This window comes from Mauremys reevesii, linkage group 14 (genome assembly GCF_016161935.1).
Source record: "Mauremys reevesii isolate NIE-2019 linkage group 14, ASM1616193v1, whole genome shotgun sequence".
NCBI lineage: Eukaryota > Metazoa > Chordata > Testudines > Geoemydidae > Mauremys > Mauremys reevesii.
Window position 1 is genome coordinate 38,101,344 of NC_052636.1, and position 19,296 is coordinate 38,120,639.

Consider the following 19,296-nt stretch of genomic DNA (forward strand, 5'->3'; position numbering starts at 1 on the left):
GCCAGGGGATGGGAGATGCAGGTTTCCAAGGGTTCTGTCTTTCTCAGATGACACATTCCAGCCCCTTGTGTGCCTCCATCCTGTATGACCTGCTGGACTTCGACACATTTATTGTCTCATTCTATAGATAATGTGATTGTAACACAATGTGACTGAAATTAAACCACTTCCAGATGAGGAAACAACAGAAGAGAAAAGCCATTATTGCATTGGCTGGGAATCTAACCCAGATCAAGTGCTTAGAAGGCACCTACGCACACCACTATACCACCAATGCATCTGGCAGGAGTAGCTTTCCTGCAGGCTGTGAGTGCTGGCAGAGGAAGTGACACATAACCACAGAGTTAATGAGCAGGGTGGATGGGCTGGAAGCTGCCTGACAGCTGGGAGCAGAGTTACCATCCCAGAGTGACTGAAACGGGGCAAAGGTGAAAACAGATCTCATTGGGAGCTGGCCCCACACCCCCCCCCCCCCAAGGAGAAGGGCACAGAAACACAACATCAATCATAGAAAATCTTCCTGAGAAGGAAAGGGACAGCTTGTTTTAAAGACCAGGTTTGTGTTTGTTCCTGCTACATACGGAGGGGCTGGGTAGTGCTGATTCCAGCCCCCAGACTTTGGGAGGATAAGGAACAAATTCAGGCTGCCAGTGACCTGCAGGAGGGAGATGATCTTTTGACAGTGACGGACGCCTCATCCTAAAGGCCTTTGTCTGCCCCCTTCCAGTGACTGTTTGGTACAGGAATGCAGCCCCCACTCCTGGGTCTCTCCTGGGCAAATGATGTTTCTGTGCAAAACACCAAAGCTTTTAACAGAAAGGAAGAAAAGGAAATGGCCACACGATGGGACTAGGACATAAGGAATGAAACACAAGATGCTTCTCCCCTGTGCATTGACTTTTAACCTTGTTTGTGGTGGTGTTGTATCCATGTTGGTCCCAGGGGTCCTCTGGGGTGCCGGGCATTGGCCACTTTCGGGAGAGTGGGCTAGATGAACTGGTCTGACTCAGTGTAGCTGTTCTTATGTTCTAACTGCTGGTTATGGAAGAGACGAACTTCCAGGCTACACAGAACTGAAGAAGGGTGCTGGGTTAGCTCCACAGCTTGTCTCTTTCACCAACAGAGGTTGGTCCTCTGCAAGCTCTTACACTCACCTGCCTTGTCTCTCTCGGACTCTGAAAAGTGTTTTCTCTCCACTCCTTGAGAGACGTTAAGTTTCCTTTGGGCAACTATCAGGCTGAAGCAATTGTATTGACTGTGACACTAGAATTGAAGATTTAATATTATAAATAAATGAGTCTAAATCTGAGGTTCTGGTTTTCACATTGGTTTTTCTAACTCAGTTCCCTATTCTCTTCTAGAAAGGCCTCCAGGCTCCCTGCCCAGCCCAGCAAAAGTGGCAAGGAGAAAGCCCACACTGCTGCTCTTTCAGGTAGTTGAAAGCTGCTATCAAACCCCCCTCACTCACTCAGTCCCCAATCTGTAGCAGTGCATGGGATTCTTCCATCCTAAGTGCAGGACTCTGCACTTCTCCTTGTTGAACCTCCTCAGATTTCTTTTGGCCCAATCCTCCAATTTGTCTAGGTCGCTCTGGACCCAAACCCTGTCCTCCAGTGCTTGGATTCTTTACAAGGCCCCTTCCTTTTAAGGACCTGCTTCTCATGGCCTGCGACTGGAGATGACTTGGCTGCATCTGGTGGGTCACACTCCATCTCAGCCAGTGTCCATGCTCTGGGTGTGTGAGTGCTGCCTAATGAGAGTCCCAGACACCTTGTCTACCTGGGAGATCTTCTGCTCTTCAACCAGCCCCTTCATCCCACGAGCATTGCAGGAGGGAGCGGGAGGGGGAGGGGGAAAGCCACTTCACAGGCATTCAGAGAGGGAGAGGAGACAAAAGCAGGAGGGAGGGGAAGGATAACAGACCTTTGATCACAGAAGGATCACTTCTGCTCCTACAACAGCAGGAACAGGGCACTAGGAGCTGAGAAAAGGAAGCCATCATGTTTCTGCCTGGCTTCAAACCAGGGACCTTTTGCGTGTTAGGCAAACGTGATAACCTCTACACTACAGAAACTCTATCACAGGACTCTGCCCCTCCCTTCATAAGAACATAAGATCCATCCAACCCCATATCCTATCTGCCAACAGTGGCCAATGCCAGGTGCCCCAGAGGGACTGAGCCTAACAGGTAATGATCAAGTGATCTCTCTCCTGCCATCCATCTCCATCCTCTGACAAACAGAGGCTAGGGACACCATTCCTTACCCATCCTGGCTAATAGCCATTAGTGGACTTAACCTCCATTAATTTATCTGCAAAAAGAACAAGGAGAACATGTGACACCTTAGAGACTAACAAATGTATTTGAGCATAAGCTTTTGTGGGCTAAATCAGATGCATGCAGTTAAAAATACAGTAGGAAGATATATATACACACACAGAGAACGTGAAAAAAATGGGTGTTGCCATACACACTATAATGAGAGTGATCAGTTAACGTGAGCTGTTATCAGCAGGAGAAAAAAACCTGGTGTTGGGAGGGGAATAGGAGAAAGGACAAAGGAAACAAGAGACGAAGAGAAAAGAGGGATCAGACAGTGGATGGAGCAAGAGGTGAAACAAAAAGGACAAACCCTAATGTCCCCAGTGATTCTAAGGGACAAAATCCCAGGTATGCAATAAAATTCTGCCTCCTTAAGCTTGTGTTTTCCATGCCTAGAATTCAACTGTCACCAGATGGATCAGACTGAACAGGTTTCAAACCTCCAGGAGGCTCTTACCTTCTAAACAGGGACGGCTGTTTTCTAGTAAAATCACTACAAGGGAAGGAGAAAACTCGAAAGAGGTTCCTCCTGGCACTCACATCCGTGAACCCGAATACTCCCTCAGTCCTCAGAGAGAGACCTGGAGAAGGAGACTTGCTGGAGCAAAGCCACAGGGTCTCTGAGGTTTCTGGCCCTCGCCCCTGTCCTGCCTGGCTGATGTCCGCATCTCTCTGTGAGGTCACCCCCTCCCCACCACCTTGGACCAATAGTCTGAGGTCCTGCAAAAGGCCTTTGTGATGTCACTGCCACACCCCTCCCTTGCTGGGCTAATGTCCTGCCCCTGGCCAGGCACTTTGCAGGTTTGAGCTACTCCCTGTGGATCACCCCACTCAAGGAGCGTTCGTTCTAGGCAGCAAGCCGGCTAGACAGGGAAAGCTCAGACGCTGCTCCCAATGCTACACTCAGATTTTCGGAAATGAGTCGACTTTATGGCCAGAAGAGACCATTAGAGCATCTAATCTGACCCCCTGCATATCACAGGCCTCCTGTAGGACACAATAGCAGGTGAGGGTGGGGGGCTGAGGAGGTGAGCAGGCAGCCAGTGGCGGGGGGGGGGCAGGGCAGCCAGTGGCTGGCCCCAGCTCACCTCCACTCCGCCTCCTCCCCTGAATGCCCCACCTCGCTTTCCCTCCTCCCCCTGCTAATCAGCTGTTCGCGCAGGAAGCCTTGGAGGGAAGAGAAGCCGTGTGGCGGCTTTGCACTCAGGCCCAGCAAGGTGGAGACGGAGATGAGGTGAGCTGGGGTTGGGGGGCTTCCCGCACCGCAGCAGGTAATGGTGGGTGGGTCAGGTGAGCTGGCGATGGGGGAAGAGAGCTGAGGCGGCGAGCAGACAGGTGAGCCATAGGGGGCGGGGGCTGAGGAGGCGAGTGGGCGGGCAGTGGCGGGGGGGCGGGTGAGCCGGCAGCAGGGGAGGGGGGTTGAGGAGGTGAGCAGGGGCTGGGGGCTGAGGAGGTGAATGATGAGTCAGTGGCTGACCTGTTCTGCTGATCTGGTCTGGCTCCCAGCCCCTCTCCAAGGGTTGCAGCTGTCTGGAGGTGCTGCCTTCCACGCCTTCCTCAGTCCCACCTCATTCACTCCACAGGGCGACTGATTACAAAGTGGGGGGAAGATCTTATTCTACTTCTAGCAAAAAAGACTTTTCTTTTACCTTAATTATATTACCTTAGGGGCCCCCTATAACATATTAGCAAGGTTCATTACCACTGTTTTGGCAGGGTGGTGCTGGGGAAGGAGGGTTTGTTTCACGAGGCGGGCGGCGCTCGGGGGAATTTTTTCGGAGGGGCTGGGCAACGCTAATGGGGTTCTTTTCAACGGGCGGGCGGTGCTGGGGGTGTTTCAGCAGCACTGGGGGTGGGGGGGTTTCGGTGAGGCTGGAAGGTTTTTAGCCCTCAGCTGTTTTCTTTGAAGTAATATTGCCCTCGCCGCTTTACGAGTTGTGCAGGCCTTGACTAAACCACAGACTCTGGACTCAGCATTCAAGTATCCTGCAGTCTGAACTTTGAATCCGATACATTCCCTCATTGGCTACCATTGTTTGGCCAGCAGGGAAGTGCTTCTTGTCCAACAAGGCAGCCAGATTGGGACCCGTAGGCATGAAATGGCTCTGAAGGAATCAGCTGTTTCTCTCTGCGCTTTGGATCCAAATGGTAAAAGACAGTTGCTCCCACTTTAATCATGGCGTCCTTTAGGACTGTGACCAATGCCACTTAACTAGGGAGCAGGGTTCTAAAAACAGTTTACCTGGGCCACAGGTCACCATAGCTTCCATCTCTGGGGTGAAAATGAACCACTAGTACCTAGTATCAGAGGGGTAGCCGTGTTAGTCTGGATCTGTAAAAGCAACAAAGAATCCTGTGGCACCTTATAGACTAACAGACGTTCTGCAGCATGAGCTTTCGTGGGTGAATACCCACTTGCATCTGAAGAAGTGGGTATTCACCCACGAAAGCTCATGCTGCAGAACGTCTGTTAGTCTATAAGGTGCCACAGGATTCTTTGTTGCTTTCACTAGTACCTACAATTTCTACCCAAGTTCTTGTCAAATCTTTGACCTTACTTGGAGTAATTTTACACTTCTCTGGCGTAGAATTCTTCACCAACCGCACAACAGATCAGTAGCGATAGTGAGGTACAACTCCCCCTTCTGTGCCCTTTTATTTCTTTAATCTGGTGGCACAGATTAAAATTAGGGACTAAATTCAGGTGCAATTTAGAATCCCTGTAAGACAACAAATGTCAGGTCTCTATTAAAAAGAGGTATCTTTCTGCAGCTATAGCACATTCAACATGGATTTCATTTTCTACACATTTGTAGAATCTCCCAGGGGTGAGCTGAACAGAAATGTCACTTCCATTTTTCCCATCTCTACCTAGATAGGGATTGTATTTCCCAAATAATAGGCAACATGCAGCTGATTAGGAAGGAGATCTCTTCAGGAGCGACCTCCTGCAGGGCCTGGGCCACAGCGGCTTTAGTAGCCAAATGCATGGGTATTTTGTTTAATTACAAGTGAATCCTCTTCCCAGCCCTTTAGAAAAAATATAGACCTAAGAAGCTGAACAAAAGGGAGATTGGGATGGTGATGAGGAATCAGGGTAAATCAGAGGGATTCCCTATGTTCTTCTGCTGTTATAGAGGAGAAATGACATTTTCCCCTATCCCTACGTTGTTCCTGCACTTTGTTATAGTTCAATATATTTTAAGTGAGGAAAATGGTAGCAAAAATATCTGCTCCCCAGCACAACCTAAACCAACATCATAGCAACTGGGAATGAAACAATTGGTTTCTGAAGGGAGAACTCGATGACTAACAATTGCTGTGAAATGGGGGAACAGTAGAACCGTGATGCTCAGGTGTTTAGACTAGGAACAGTGATGGAGTTTAGGTCAGGTCAAGGGGGAAGCTAATGCCAACCCCTGCACCTGGGCGGCATCTGCTCTACAACTAAAATTTCCTTTTTACCCCAAGATCACTAACTTGAGCAGCCAACGCCATGTACAGCCCTAGTGGATGGAAGGCTCGGGTAGTTTTTGCCTCAGTGTAGCTTGTTGGGTGTGACGATACGGTCCTGGCGGGACCCAACTGAGAGTGCCAGTTCAGGACCAATTGCTTAAACAGGGCAGTTACAGCCCTAGGCTGGGGTTTTTCCACCTGTAAGGCAAACCAAACCAGCCAGCCAAAGAGGAGTTTGGTCTCACCCCACTGGCTAACCACAAGTCACACAAGCAATTTCCTTAGACACTCCACAAAAAGAACAGGAGTACTTGTGGCACCTTAGAGACTAACAAATTTATTTTAGCGTGAGCTATAGCTCACTTCTTTGGATGCATAGAATGGAACACACAGACAGGAGATATTTATACATACAGAGAACATGAAAAGGTGGAAGTATGCATACCAACAGGCAGAGTCTAATCAATTGAGATGAGCTATCGTTAGCAGGAGGAAAAAAAACGTTTTGAAGTGGTAATTAAGATGATCCATAGGAGGTGTGAGGAGAACTTAACATAGGGAAATAGATTCAATTAGTGTAATGACCCAACCATTCCCAGTCTCTGTTTAGGCCAGAGTTAATTGTATCTAATTTGCATATTAATTCCAGTTCAGCAGTTTCTCTTTGGAGTCTGTTTTTGAAGTTTTTTGTTGCAAAATTGCCACCTTCAAGTCTGTCACTGAGTGGTTAGAGAGGTTGAAGTGTTCTCCCACTGGTTTTTGAATGTTATGATTCCTCATGTCAGATTTGTGTCCATTTATTCTTTTGCGTAGAGACTGTCCAGTTTGGCCAATGTACATGGCAGAGGGGCATTGCTGGCACATGATGGCATATATCACATTGGTAGATGTGCAGGTGAACGAGCCCCTGATGGCATGGCTGATGGTGATTAGGTCCTATGATGGTGTCACTTGAATAGATGTGGACAGAGCTGGCATCGGGCTTTGTTGCAAGGACAGGTTCCTGGGTTAGTGTTTATGTTGTATGGTGTGCGGTTGCTGGTGAGTATTTGCTTCAGGTTGGGAGGCTGTCTGTAAGCAAGGACTGGCCTGTCTCCCAAGATCTGTGAGAGTGAGGGATCATCTTTAAGGATAGGTTGTAGATCTTTGATGATGTGCTGGAGAGGTTTTAGTTGGGGGCTGCAGGTGATGGCTAGTGGCGTTCTGTTATTTTCTTTGTTAGGCCTGTCCTGTAGTAGGTGGATTCTGGATACTCTTCTGGCTCGGTCAATCTGTTTTTTCACTTCAGCGGGTGGGTATTGTAGTTTTAAGAATGCTTGATAGAGATCTTGTAGGTGGGATTGGAGCAAATACGGTTGTATCTTAGAGCTTGGCTGTAGACAATGGATCGTGTGGTGTGTCCGGGATGGAAGCTGGAGGCATGTAGGTAAGTATAGCAGTCAGCGGGTTTCCGGTATAGGGTGATGTTTATGTGACCATCGCTTATTAGCACAGTAGTGTCTAGGAAATGGACCACTTGTGTGGATTGGTCTAGGCTGAGGTTGATGGTGGGATGGAAATTGTTAAAATCACGGTGGAATTCCTCGAGGGCTTCTTTTCCATGAGTCCAGATGATGATGTCGTCAGCAGTGTAGCGCAAGTAGAGTAGGGGCGTTAGGAACGAGCTAAGGAAGCGTTGTTCTAAGTCAGCCATAAAGATGTTGGCATACTGAGGGGCCATGCGGGTACCCATAGCAGTGCCACTGACTTGAAGGTAAACATTGTCCCCAAATGTGAAATAGTTGTGGGTGAGGACAAAGTCACAAAGTTCAGCCACCAGGTTTGCCGTGATATTATCGGAGATACTGTTCCTGATGGCTTGTAGTCCATCTTTGTGTGGAATGTTGGTGTAGAGGGCTTCCACATCCATAGTGGCCAGAATGGTGCTTTCTGGAAGATCACCAATGGATTATAGTTTCTTCAGGAAGTCAGTGATGTCTCGAAGATAGCTGGGAGTGCTGGTAGCATAGGGCCTGAGGAGAGAGTCCACATAGCCAGACAATCCTGCTGTTAAGGTGCCAATGTTTGAGATGATGGGGTGTCCAGGATTTCCAGGTTTATGGATCTTGGGTAGCAAATAGAATACACCTATTCTGAAACTTAGACACTCCAGTCTCCCAGTATCACCACCAGGGCCACTTGTCCTGGGGATGAATGGTTATGAAAACCAACACCCCAATAAAAGAAAACGGTTCTCTCGATCCCAAGGAATCAAGCCCCAGACCCAGGTCAATATACACATCAGATCTTACCCACAAATCATGCTGTTGCCAATCCTTTAGAATCTAAAATCTAAAGGTTTATTCATAAAGGGGAAAAGGTAGAGATGAGAGCTAGAATTGGTTAAATGGAATCAATTACATACAGTAATGGCAAAGTTCTTAGTTCAGGCTTGTAGCAGTGATGGAGTAAACTGCAGGTTCAAATCAAGTCTCTGGAGTACATCCCCCGCTGGGATGGGTCAGTCAGTCCCTTGTGTAGAGCTTCAGTTTGTAGCAAAGTCCCTCCAGAGGTAAGAAGCAGGATTGAAGACAAGATGGAGATGAGGCATTAGCCTTATATAGGCTTTTCCAGGTGTAAGAACCTCTTTGTTCCTTACTGTGGAAAATTACAGCAAAATGGAGTCTGGAGTCACATGGGCAAGTCCCTGCATACTTTGCTGAGTTACAAGGCGTAAATTGGTTAATTGTGTAGCTGATGGTCCTTAATGGGACATCAAGCAGGATAGGCAGAGCTAACACCAACTTGTCTGGGATATCACCCAGAAGCACAGCACAAATTTGAAATACAGACAGTATAGAGCCAATATACATAACGTCAACTACAAAAGGATACATGCACACAGACAGCATAATCATAACCAGCAACCCATAACCTGGCCTTAGACATCTTATATGACCCCTTTTTACATAAGATTTGGTGGCACTACAGGACCTTGGTTGCAACCATGTTCTATATGGTCCCAGTTTATATCAATAACATCACAGGGAGTGACACAGGACAGCAAATTCCCACCTACCCAAGGGCAAATTGTTGCAGATAAAATGGGTTGAGTTCACATCCCAAAGCTGAGGAGAATTGAAGAATTATGGACAAAATAGGGAAAATAAGAGACTAAAGAGTCAATAATTTTAGGGAAAACGAGGGAATCTCCTTGGATTTTCTAGCCACATGTGGGGAGGGGAGAGAGAAGGGAAAGAACCAGAGAGAATTGTTCTCACGTTTTGAGACGGAAAGAAATGGCACAAACAGGAAAAGGATGCAAGTGGCTCACCCCCGTGACCATAGGCGTGTGCAGCACATTTAATTAGGGTGTGCACCCAGGGAGCCCCGCCCTAGCCCCACCCCATCCACTGCCCCCCTCTTCCTGCCCCCTGGCTGCCCCCTCAGAACGCCCAACCCCGCTCCTTGTCCCCTGACTGCCCCCTCCTGAGACCCTGCCCCTAACTGCCCTCCAGGATCCAACCCCCTATCTAAGCCTCCCTGTTCCTTGTCCCCTGACTTCCCCCTCCTGAGACCCCCCCACTATAACTGTCTCCCTAGGACCCTACCTGTCCACCTGACCCTTATCCACACCCCCACCCCCAGACAGACCCCTGGGACTCCCACGCCCCATCCAACCGCTCCCCGCCCCCTGACAGGACCCCAGAACTCCCGACCCATCCAACTCCCTCTGCTCCCTGCCTGCCCCGACCCCGCTCCACCCCAGGCACCCCCAAACCCTCAACCCATCCAACCCCTGCTCCTTGTCCCCTGACCGCCCCTCCAGAGACCCCCACCCTCTACTCACCCCCCCAACTATCCAACCCCCCTCCCCACCTCCTGGCAGCTCTGTCTAGTGGCTGCTCCCACCCACACACTCAAAGTGGCGGAGGAGGTTCCCTCTCCTTCGGGGGGAAGGTTGCCTAGTGGTTAAGGCACAGGACTCAGGCTCAGGCGTTCTGGGTTTGAGTCTCTGCTCTGTCACAGACTCCCTGCTTAGCCTTGGGAAAGTCACTTCACCTCGTTGTGCCCTAGATCCCGCCTGCCCAATGGGGCCAACACTGACCCTGCCTCCTGGGCTAAATCCATCCATGGCTGGGTGATGGGGGGGCGGGGGAGAATGAAGATACCAACATGGGGAGAGTTGGGCTGAATTTCTCCACAGCCGGAGAGCGGGAGCCAGCTCCACAGGGGGGATGGGAGCGAGAGGGGCTCAGGCCAGCTCCACACGGGGTGGGGTGGGGTGGGGGGGGGCGGGTCAGGGCTTCAGCCTTGTAACTTCTGCCACTAAGGTGGCTGGGGCTCCCGAGCCGGGGACTTCAGCCCCACAGTTTCTGCAAGGGTACGGGGTTCTCCGCCCTGCCCCAGAGGGGCTCCTCGCCCCCTCCATCCCCACCCGCCCCCGTGCAGCTCCTGCTGGGGCCCGGAGCTTCTCCTCCCCACAACCTCCCCCTATCCCAGCCCCAGCCCAGCCGGGCTCCCCGGGGCACCCGCCGCTGCTGTGGCCAGAGCCGAGCCTGGCGGGCAGGGAGCAGCGATTCACGCGGGGGCCCTGGCATAGCCCCCAGCCCGAGCGGGGCGGGGCAGCCCCAGGGGAGCGGGGGGGCTCTGCTGCTGCTGGCCGCGCCCCCCACCGACCCCTGGGGCTGTTTGGGGGGGGCTCACTCAGCTCCCCAGGAGCGCGGGGGGAGCAGCGGAGCCTGCCCAGCAAACAGCTGATCGCAGCTGCGCCCAGGCCGCCCCCGGGGAAAAGCTCCGCGGAGGAGGCGCCACAAGCTGCCGGCAGCGGGTCATTCCCGGGGGGGCCGAGCACCCGCCTGCAGCCGCCGCAGCCTCCCCCCCCCGGAGCCCCCACGGGAGGGGGGGGAGCAGCCTCCCCAGCCGGGGCTCAGGGCATTAGGGTGCCGGGGCTCCCCCCATGCGCACGCCTGGGCCCGGGACACTCACACACACACTCTGCCCCGGGGCTCCCCTGGGGCCCAGAGACCTATCAACCCCCCGCCTGCCCCCTGCCCTTCCCCGCCTGCAGCTCCGGCCTCTCCTCCCGCCCCGCCAGCCGCACCCAGGGGCCCCGGGCCCAGGCTCTGTCCCCACCTGGAGCCCAGCGGGGCGGGGCAGCGCCTGCTGCAGCTGAGAACAGCGGCGCCGCTCCGGCCCGGGCGGCTCCAGCGCTGCTGGCAGCACGTGGCCACCAGGGAGCAGCTGCTGAGCCTGGGCTCCTGCGTCACAATGTGCCAGAGCCCCGCCCCCAGGAGCTGCCCCGCCCCGGGTCAGTGCCAGAGCCCCCCCCAGGAGCTGCCCCGCCCCGGGCTGTGCCAGAGCCCCGCCCCAGGAGCTGCCCTGCCCCTGGGCTGTGCCAGAGCCCCGCCCCAGGAGCTGCCCCGCCCCGGCCTCTGCCAGAGCCCCGCCCCAGGAGCTGCCCTGCCCCGGGCTGTGCCAGAGCTCCGCCCCAGGAGCTGCCCTGCCCCAGCCTGAGCCCCGCCCCCGGGCTGTGCCAGAGCCCCCCCCCCACGAGCAGCCCCCCCCCCCGGCCGTGGCCGAGCCCCGCCCCAGGAACTGCCCTGCCCACAGCCTGAGCCAGAGCCCCGCCCCAGGAGCTGCCCCGCCCCCGGGATGTGCCAGAGCCCCGACCCCAGGAGCTGCCCCGCCCCTGGACTGTGCCAGAGCCCCGCCCTGAGGAGCAGCCCCGCCCCCGGGCTGTGCCAGAGCCCCGCCCCCAGGAGCTGCCCCGCCCCCGGGCTGTGCCAGAGCCCCGCCCTGAGGAGCTGCCCCACCCCTGGGATTTGTTCTCCTGCCTCCTTCTTCCCAGCACCCGCCACTCCCAGCTGCTCCCTTCCTGTGTCTGCAAACACCCCTCGGGCGGGCTGCAGCGCTCGCTGGGGCTGGCTCCAGTGGCTGAAGTTGCCTCCATCTCTGCTCACCTGGGGGTGGGGGATGAAGAGAGGAGATGGTCCCAGGGTGTGAAAGCAGAATTAGGGGGCAGGGAAAGAAGGACAGTTTGGAAAGGTGGGTTTTTTGTGGGGGGGGGTGATCCAGATGGAGTCAGAAGCAGCTGGGCAGCAGAGGCTCAGGGGAATTGAGGCGAACCCCCTGGGTGTCCCAGTGTTGACCAGGATTGTACAGCACCTAGCGCAATATGGGGTCCCAGAGCCGTAACTAGCTATTTTACACCCAAGCCAAGAATATAAAATTGGCCCCGCTGTGACACCCAGCCCCCTTGAAACACCCCCCCAGCGCCACCCATCCCTGTGGAAACACCCCCCCCAGCACTGCCCGCCCCACAGAAACAAACCCTCCTTCCCCAGCGCCGCCCGCCTGAAACAGCTGTGGGCCGAAAGGGAAGGTTTGTGGGAGGGAGAAGAAACGGCCTCCATAGGGTGACCAGCTCACACCATCACACCCCTCTTCACCCCCTAGCCCCCCACTTGCCTGCTGCATCTCCTGCTAGTCAGTGCCCCACCCACCACTCGCCTCCTTTCACCTCCTCCCTCCCCGGCCAGAAACTCCCGTGCCCACCCCTACAGCCCCAGCAGGCTCACAGCTCACCACAGTGCCCACCAGCCACATGTCCCCCCCCACGCCCACCTGCACCCCACGAGCCCCTCACCCTCCCCCGCAAGTGTAAAGCCTCATTCACAGACCCAGGGGTCACTATATCACTGCACACAGCAGTCACTCAATGCGGTTGTAGATAAATCTCTGCATTACGCATTTTTGTATAACTTGTCTATGACTTTGTATTGAACCTTGGTAATATGTTATATGGGGCCCCTAAGGTAGTGTAATTAAGGTAACAGAAAAATGTCTTTTTGCTAGAAGTGGAATAAGATCTTCCCCCCCTTGGTAATCCATCGCCCTGTGGAGTGAATGAGGTGGGACTGAGGAAGGCGTGGAAGGCAGCACCTCCAGACAGCTGCAACCCTTGGAGAGGGGCTGGGAGCCCGACCAAGGCCAATCAGACTTGGCAAGTGGGCTGGCTAGAGAAGAGCCGACACACTGACGGCCTCGGGGGTTAGGAGCAAGCACCTTCCTGTGGGACCCCCCTCTGTGCAGCACTGGGACAACCCCAGCCCAGAGAAAAGCAGCAAAAGGACCAACAGACACAGTCCCAGATTTTGAATCTGGGAGATTTGCCCTTTCCATCCACCGACTCACCGCTTGCCTCCTCATCCCTCCCGCCCCAGTATAAAGCCTCATTCAAAGACCCAGCGGGGGGGTCGCTATATCACTGCTCACAGCAGTCACTCACTGCAGTACCAAACATTAAACTACTGAAAATGGTGCCCCCCCTCCCCCTCCAGCCACTGACTTTTTGGACTGGAAAGCTTTCCCCCAGATCTCCCCTTCAGAAGACATCCCCAGACAGCCTGAGGGATACTGCTGTGACCTCACCTGGCAGCCCCCAAAGAAGGAATTGGGGGGACTGAATGGACAGGGCCCCTCTCTAGCTGAAGCCTGGCAAGGGAGTTACGTGGATCCCACCAGAAGTTAAAATGAAAAGTGAGGGAGGGGAGGCTCTGCTGGACCTGGGCAGCTCTAGATACAGCACCAGGCATGTAGGAGGATTTCCACTCCTGAGCCATGGAAGCAGAAATTGACTTTTCCTTTCCAGATTTAGCTAATGTTCAGAAAGGGAATCTAGCGCCTGCCTTCCAGATTTGAACACCTCAGCATTCAGGAGTGCTCGAGCTCAGTTTGGGCAGCTGTTACTTCATTTCTCCCAAATCAAATATGCTGATCTACTGTCATTTGCTGTAGAAAAAGTAGGATAAAATTGAGCAAGAAATGCTTCCCAGTGGTTTTTAGGACTGGAATTGCTATTTTCAACAGTCATTGCCTTTTTTCTTCTAGTTTTATTTGTTTAAAAGGAAGACACTGATATTGCACTGGCAAATTCCCCATAGAAACAAAGAATAATAAAGGCACCTCAACTTTTCCTCATTTATGGAGGACAGTCTTACAATATGCATCCAGATCTCCTCCAATCACACAAGCTGAAAATTGTTCCACTTTACTGCAGTTCTATAACCATGCAGGAACCAGTCCGGTCTGTGTTCTGGGCACAGCCAGACTTCCTCCTGAATGACCCGCCCTGGGAGCAAGGTACCAGTGACCCAGGGCTGGGACGAACGGAGGGTGCAGGTGGGGGGGAGCCCAGGGTTGGGATGGCAGGGGGTGAGGGTCAGGAGGGGCGACCCAGGGCTGGGATGGCAGGGGTGTGGGTGGAGGGGCAGAGCCCAGGTCTGGGGCGGCAGGGAGTGTGTGGGGGCCCAGGGCTGGGGTGGGGACAGCCAAAGTTTTTTGCTTAGGGCGGCAAAAACCTAGAGCCGGACCTGCCTCCACCCACCGTGACGTAGGTAGGAGCGGATCATTATTATCCCTACTTGAAAGAGGAGAAGCTGAGGCTGAGAAAGGAGAATTTACTTGTATTAGGTCACACAGCCAGTCAGTGGCAGAGTTGGGAATAGGACCCAAGAGCCCTGATTTTCAAACTAACTGTCGGATCTTGAATTTCAGACATTGAATGACCTGAATAAAGTGCTCTCAGATGAGCTCCAGACAAGCAACAGTGCACAGGAATTATTCAGCAACTATTTGAGGAGAACTGCAATGTTAGAGAGAATCATGAACTGCTCAGAGACCATTAATGCAGAGAAGCAGCAAAATTCATCAAACACAGAACTGGTTCTGACTTATTTTCTTGGTCTTAAAAGAGACCAACAAGGACCTGAGTCTCCTCCCTGTCAATAACCCCCTGCTCAGCCAATCAGGGTAGAGACTGAGGACGGGAGGCTGAGGGTTCTCACCAGAGAGCCTAAAGGATGGCCCAGGTCACTGGTGGGGATCACTGCCCGAGCTCTATTTCAGCCCCACATTTTTGGGTGGACCTCCCACAGTGGGAACTGCAGAGCACTCCGATGCAACACACACACACACACACACACACACACCCTCTCCTGGTGTTGGGAGGGGAACAGGAGAAAGGACAAAGGAAGCAAGAGACAAAGAAAAAGGAGAGAGGGATGGATGGAGGAAAAGGTGAAACACAAAGGACAATCCCCAATGTCCCGTGATTCTAAGGGCCAAAATCCTAGGTGCGTAAAAAAATTCTGCCTCCTTAAGCTCGTGTTTTCCATGCCTAGAATTCAACTCTCACCAGATGGATCAGACTGAACAGGTTTCAAACCTCCAGGAGGCTCTTACCTTCTAAACAGGGATGGCTGTTTTCTAGTAAAATCACTAAAAGGGAAGGAGAAAACTCGAAAGAGGTTCCTCCTGGCGCTCACGTCCGTGAATCCCAATACTCTCTCAGTCCTCAGAGAGAGACCTGGAGAAGGAGACTTGCTGCAGCAAAGCCACAGGGGTCTCTGAGGTTTCCCTGGCCCCTCGCCCCTGTCCTGCCTGGCTGATGTCAGCATCTCTCTGTGAGGTCACCACCTCCCCACCACCTTGGACCAATAGGCTGAGGTCCTGCCAAAGGCCTTTGTGATGTCACTGCCGCACCCCTCCCTCGCTGTGCCAATGTCCTGCCCCTGGCCAGGCACTTTGCAGGTTTGAGCTACTCCCTGAGGATCACCCCACTCAAGGAGCGTTCGTTCTAGGCAGCAAGCCGACTAGACAGGGAAACATCAGATGCTGCTCCCAATGCTACACTCAGTTTTTCAGAAATGAGTCGACTTTATGGCCAGAAGAGACCATTAGAGCATCTAATCTGACCCCCTGCATATCACAGGCCTCCTGCATGACACAATAGCTACTTTTGGGGCAAACACATTCCAAAAAGGCATCTAGTCCTCATGAAATGACATCAGGAGATGGAGAATCCATCACTTTCCTTGGTAGCTTGTTCCTGTGATGAATCATCCTCGCTGTTGAATATTTGTGCCTTAGTTGTAATATGAATTTGTCTCTTTTCACCTTCCAGCCAGTGTGTCTTGTTATGCCTTTTTCTGCTAGATTAAAGAGCCCTTTAATACCCAATCTTTTCTCTCCATTAAGGCAGTTCAACACTTCAATGAAGTCACCTTTCAATCTTCTTTTGATCAGCTAAACAGGTTGAGCTCTTTCAATAGCTCACTAGAAGGCATTTTTCTCCAGCCCTCAGAACATTTGGTGGCTCTTTGCTGCCCCAGCTCCAGTTTCACAACATCTTTTTCAATTGAGGACACCAAAACTGGAGGCAGTATTCCAGTATCAGTCTCGCTGATGCCGTGTCACCTCCTGTGACGTTATTGACATAATCTGTAACTGTACAGATCACCGTTGCGACCACTGTTCTATATTTGCAGCCAATATTGTAGAAAGGTTGTCGTGTAAGGGGTCTATGGAGAGGTTCTGATTGGCTGATTATAATGATGCCATCTCTAGATGTGTATCATTTTTGTAGTTGACGTTATAAGTATTGGCTCTGTTCTGTCCATAGTTCAAACTTGTGCTCTGCTTCTGGGGAACACCCCAGATAAGTTGGTGTCAGTTCTGCCTAGCCTGCTTGATGGCCCATTAAGGAACATCAGCTACACAATTGACCCACTGAGAGAAGGCAGATACGCCTTGTGACTCAGCAAGGTCTTCAGGGACCAGCCTATGGACAGAACTCTAAGGTTTTCTATGCCACGTGCTGGATAGAGTGTCCTTGGGACAAAGAAAGCAAAGACCACATGGCAAGAGACTATAAAAGGCTGATGCCTCGTCTCCATCTTGTCTTCAATCCTGCTTCATACCTCTGGAGGGACTTTGCTACAAACTGAAGCTCTAGACAAAGGACTGAATGACCCATCCCAGCTGTGGATTGACTCCAGAGACTTGATTTGAATCTGCAGTTTATTCCATCACTGTTACAAGCCTGAACCAAGAACTTTCCCATTACTGTATGTGAAGGGTTAAAATCCATGTGCATTTTATATAACAACCTGGTCTATGGATTGTGCCAGTTCTTTTCCAGACCTGAAGTCCAGACTATGGTCTAGCCCACTATGACTCTTTTGATGGTTTAAATTACACTCACGGGCACTGAGGATAGTTACTGAAAGTTTGGGAGTTAGGAGCTGATAGGTCAGTGGTCCGGTCCCCTCACAGATGATCCCGCCCCTCTGGGACAGGGGCAGGTCTGAGCTCTCACACCAAATGCTCATTGTGGCTGCCAGAATCTGTGTGCAGCTCGTTTAGTTTGCACGGAGGGTTGAGTCCTGCTTCGTGCACCATGTGTGAGAATGAAAATCCTAAACCACCCTTTGAAATAACAAAAGCAGCAGGACGTGTTATTGTCCCTGCCCCAAAGCAGACAGACCGATGGAGAAATGCTATTGAGACCAGGGTAATACTCCACTGCCGTTCTACCTTTTTTACTTGCTAAACTCCCTCCCAGCCTTGTGGGGTCTCAGAGCCCAGTACTGAGCCTGAGCCGAGATGTCTACACTGCAAATTTACCACCCCACAGCCCAAGCCCCGGGAGCCTGAGCTGGTATGGGGCAGCCGTGGGTGTTACATTGCAGTGTGGACATAAGCCTATTGTGTTTCATTTCTTAGTTTCTGCTGCCATCGTGTGGCCATTTCCTTCCTCCTTTCTGTCCAAAGTGCAGAGCCCAGTTCATCCAGGGGGAGAAGGACGTCTTCCTTCTTCCCTTCCTCAACAGCCCCCTTCCCTGGAGAGCCCTTTGCTGGGGTATGGGTGGGGAACAGCCATTTCTGAGGATTAATTTCATATTAATGGTGCTGATCTATAGATTTTACAGCCAGACTAGATCACTAGGTACCTCTGCTCTGACCTGATTCAGAACAGAGTCCAGAGAATTTTACCCAGTGACTCCTACATCCACCCCAAGATCTTCTGGCTGAACGAGGAGGTTCATTCAGAAAGTCATCGTGTTTGGGTGTAAAGGTGTGAAATGATGGGAAATTGGCCCCTCTTTCAAGTTTAAATGTTGTAACTTCTACATCTAGACCGGGTGGCCACCTGAGCCTGAGAAGGAGCCAGAATTTCCCAGTGTCACTGCCAAACCTGCACCTTTGTATGCAACTACTGAGTCAATTGTGAACCTTCCCATCATTGTCCTTTGCTCTTAACCCTGAGGCTATTGCCCCATCATTGGGGCCATTTCCCGCCTCTCTTTCATACAGAAGCACAATTTTCCTTGCACAGACATAGGAACAGCAAGATCTTTCTCTGTCCCTTGTGCAAAGCAGGGGGCCAAATTCCATGGAAACAATGGACAAGCAGGGGGCTCTGGGCACATCCAGCCCTGGCCGTGAAATGTTCCCTCCCCTCTTTCTTTATGCTGCTGCTGCTATTTCATGGATTGTCTGGGATGAGGAAAAAGCTGAGTTCACTCCAGGTGGAGGGGAAAACAACCCTGAAAATCTCAGGACCCAACCCTGCTACCAGGATCACTGAGGTGCTGGGAATCTGCCTGGGAAAGGGACTGTGTGAATTGTCAAGGTGGGGAATGAATAACAATCTACAACTAGATCCACCTCATTAACCACCGACACAGGCTAATCCTGCTGCCGATAGAAGGGAAACTGGGAGCCATTCTTTGCTGTTCAGCCATGGAAACAGTGACCCAATTGCATTGCAGTGAATGTGCTGGGGAAGGCTGGACTTCACAGGCAAGTGGAAATAGCAGATCCTAGAAATACCTGGAGCTTCCCACACCACTGCTGCCACCAGGGTGAGGTGTTGAGCTGCTCACAGCATCCCCCACTATGACCTTGCAGCAGGGGATTGCCGCACCCCCAACCCAATGCAGGGGAGAGGGCTGAGTGTATCTCTGCACCCTGAGACCAGGGCAGCCACTCTCTCTGCCCCACACATAGAATCTGGCCCTGCTGAAAAGTGACCCCTATGAACAAGTCACCTCCAGGAAAGCAGGATTAGTCCTCAGAGAGGGGAATGGGCTTCTCGTGAAGCTTATAGGTCACTGGATGCTCTGGAAACAGGAGGGCTCTGAGTGTAACCCATAGCAAACACAACCTGTTAGGGGATGTAGCTCAGTGGTTGAGCACATGCTTTGTGTGTATGAGGCCCTGGGTTCAATCCCCAGCATCTCCATGATCATTTTTTCACCCTGCTGCTTTGCTCATGCCCAGAGGGGATGTGGCCCACCAGTCTCCCTGCACCAGTTTCAGTCCTGCTCAGTGAGGGGCAAGTGACAATTGCATGGAAGGTCTGGGGGGGTTCTGCTCCTAAGTCACCTCGGTACGTTTAAGATTCCCACCCGCTGTCTGCTTGGGACAATGGTAGATGAGAAGGGCGAATCCTCCAGCACTGGAGGGAAAGGTCCCATCTGCACAGACTGAGAGGCAAGGAAACAGAGGGGCAGTCAGTGCTCAGGGAGGAGAGAGGTCAGTGATTTACTCCCAGCAGGGGACACTGTCTTTTTGAGTATCAGATATCAGAGGGGTAGCCGTGTTAGTCTGGTTCTGTAGAAGCAGCAAAGAATCCTGTGGCACCTTATAGACTAACAGATGCAGCTTGCAGCTGTGGGTGAATACCCACT

General features: G+C 52.3%; 2 non-coding genes across 2 annotated transcripts; one reads left to right on the forward strand and one right to left on the reverse strand.

The window, feature by feature from the left end:
- Nucleotides 1-205: 205 nt before the first annotated feature.
- Nucleotides 206-277, reverse strand: TRNAR-UCU. The gene has a single exon. It is a non-coding gene; the product is annotated as a tRNA-Arg (tRNA).
- An 18,499-nt stretch (nt 278-18,776) lies between these two features.
- On the forward strand, nt 18,777-18,848 carry TRNAT-UGU. Its single transcript has one exon. It is a non-coding gene; the product is annotated as a tRNA-Thr (tRNA).
- Nucleotides 18,849-19,296: the final 448 nt, after the last annotated feature.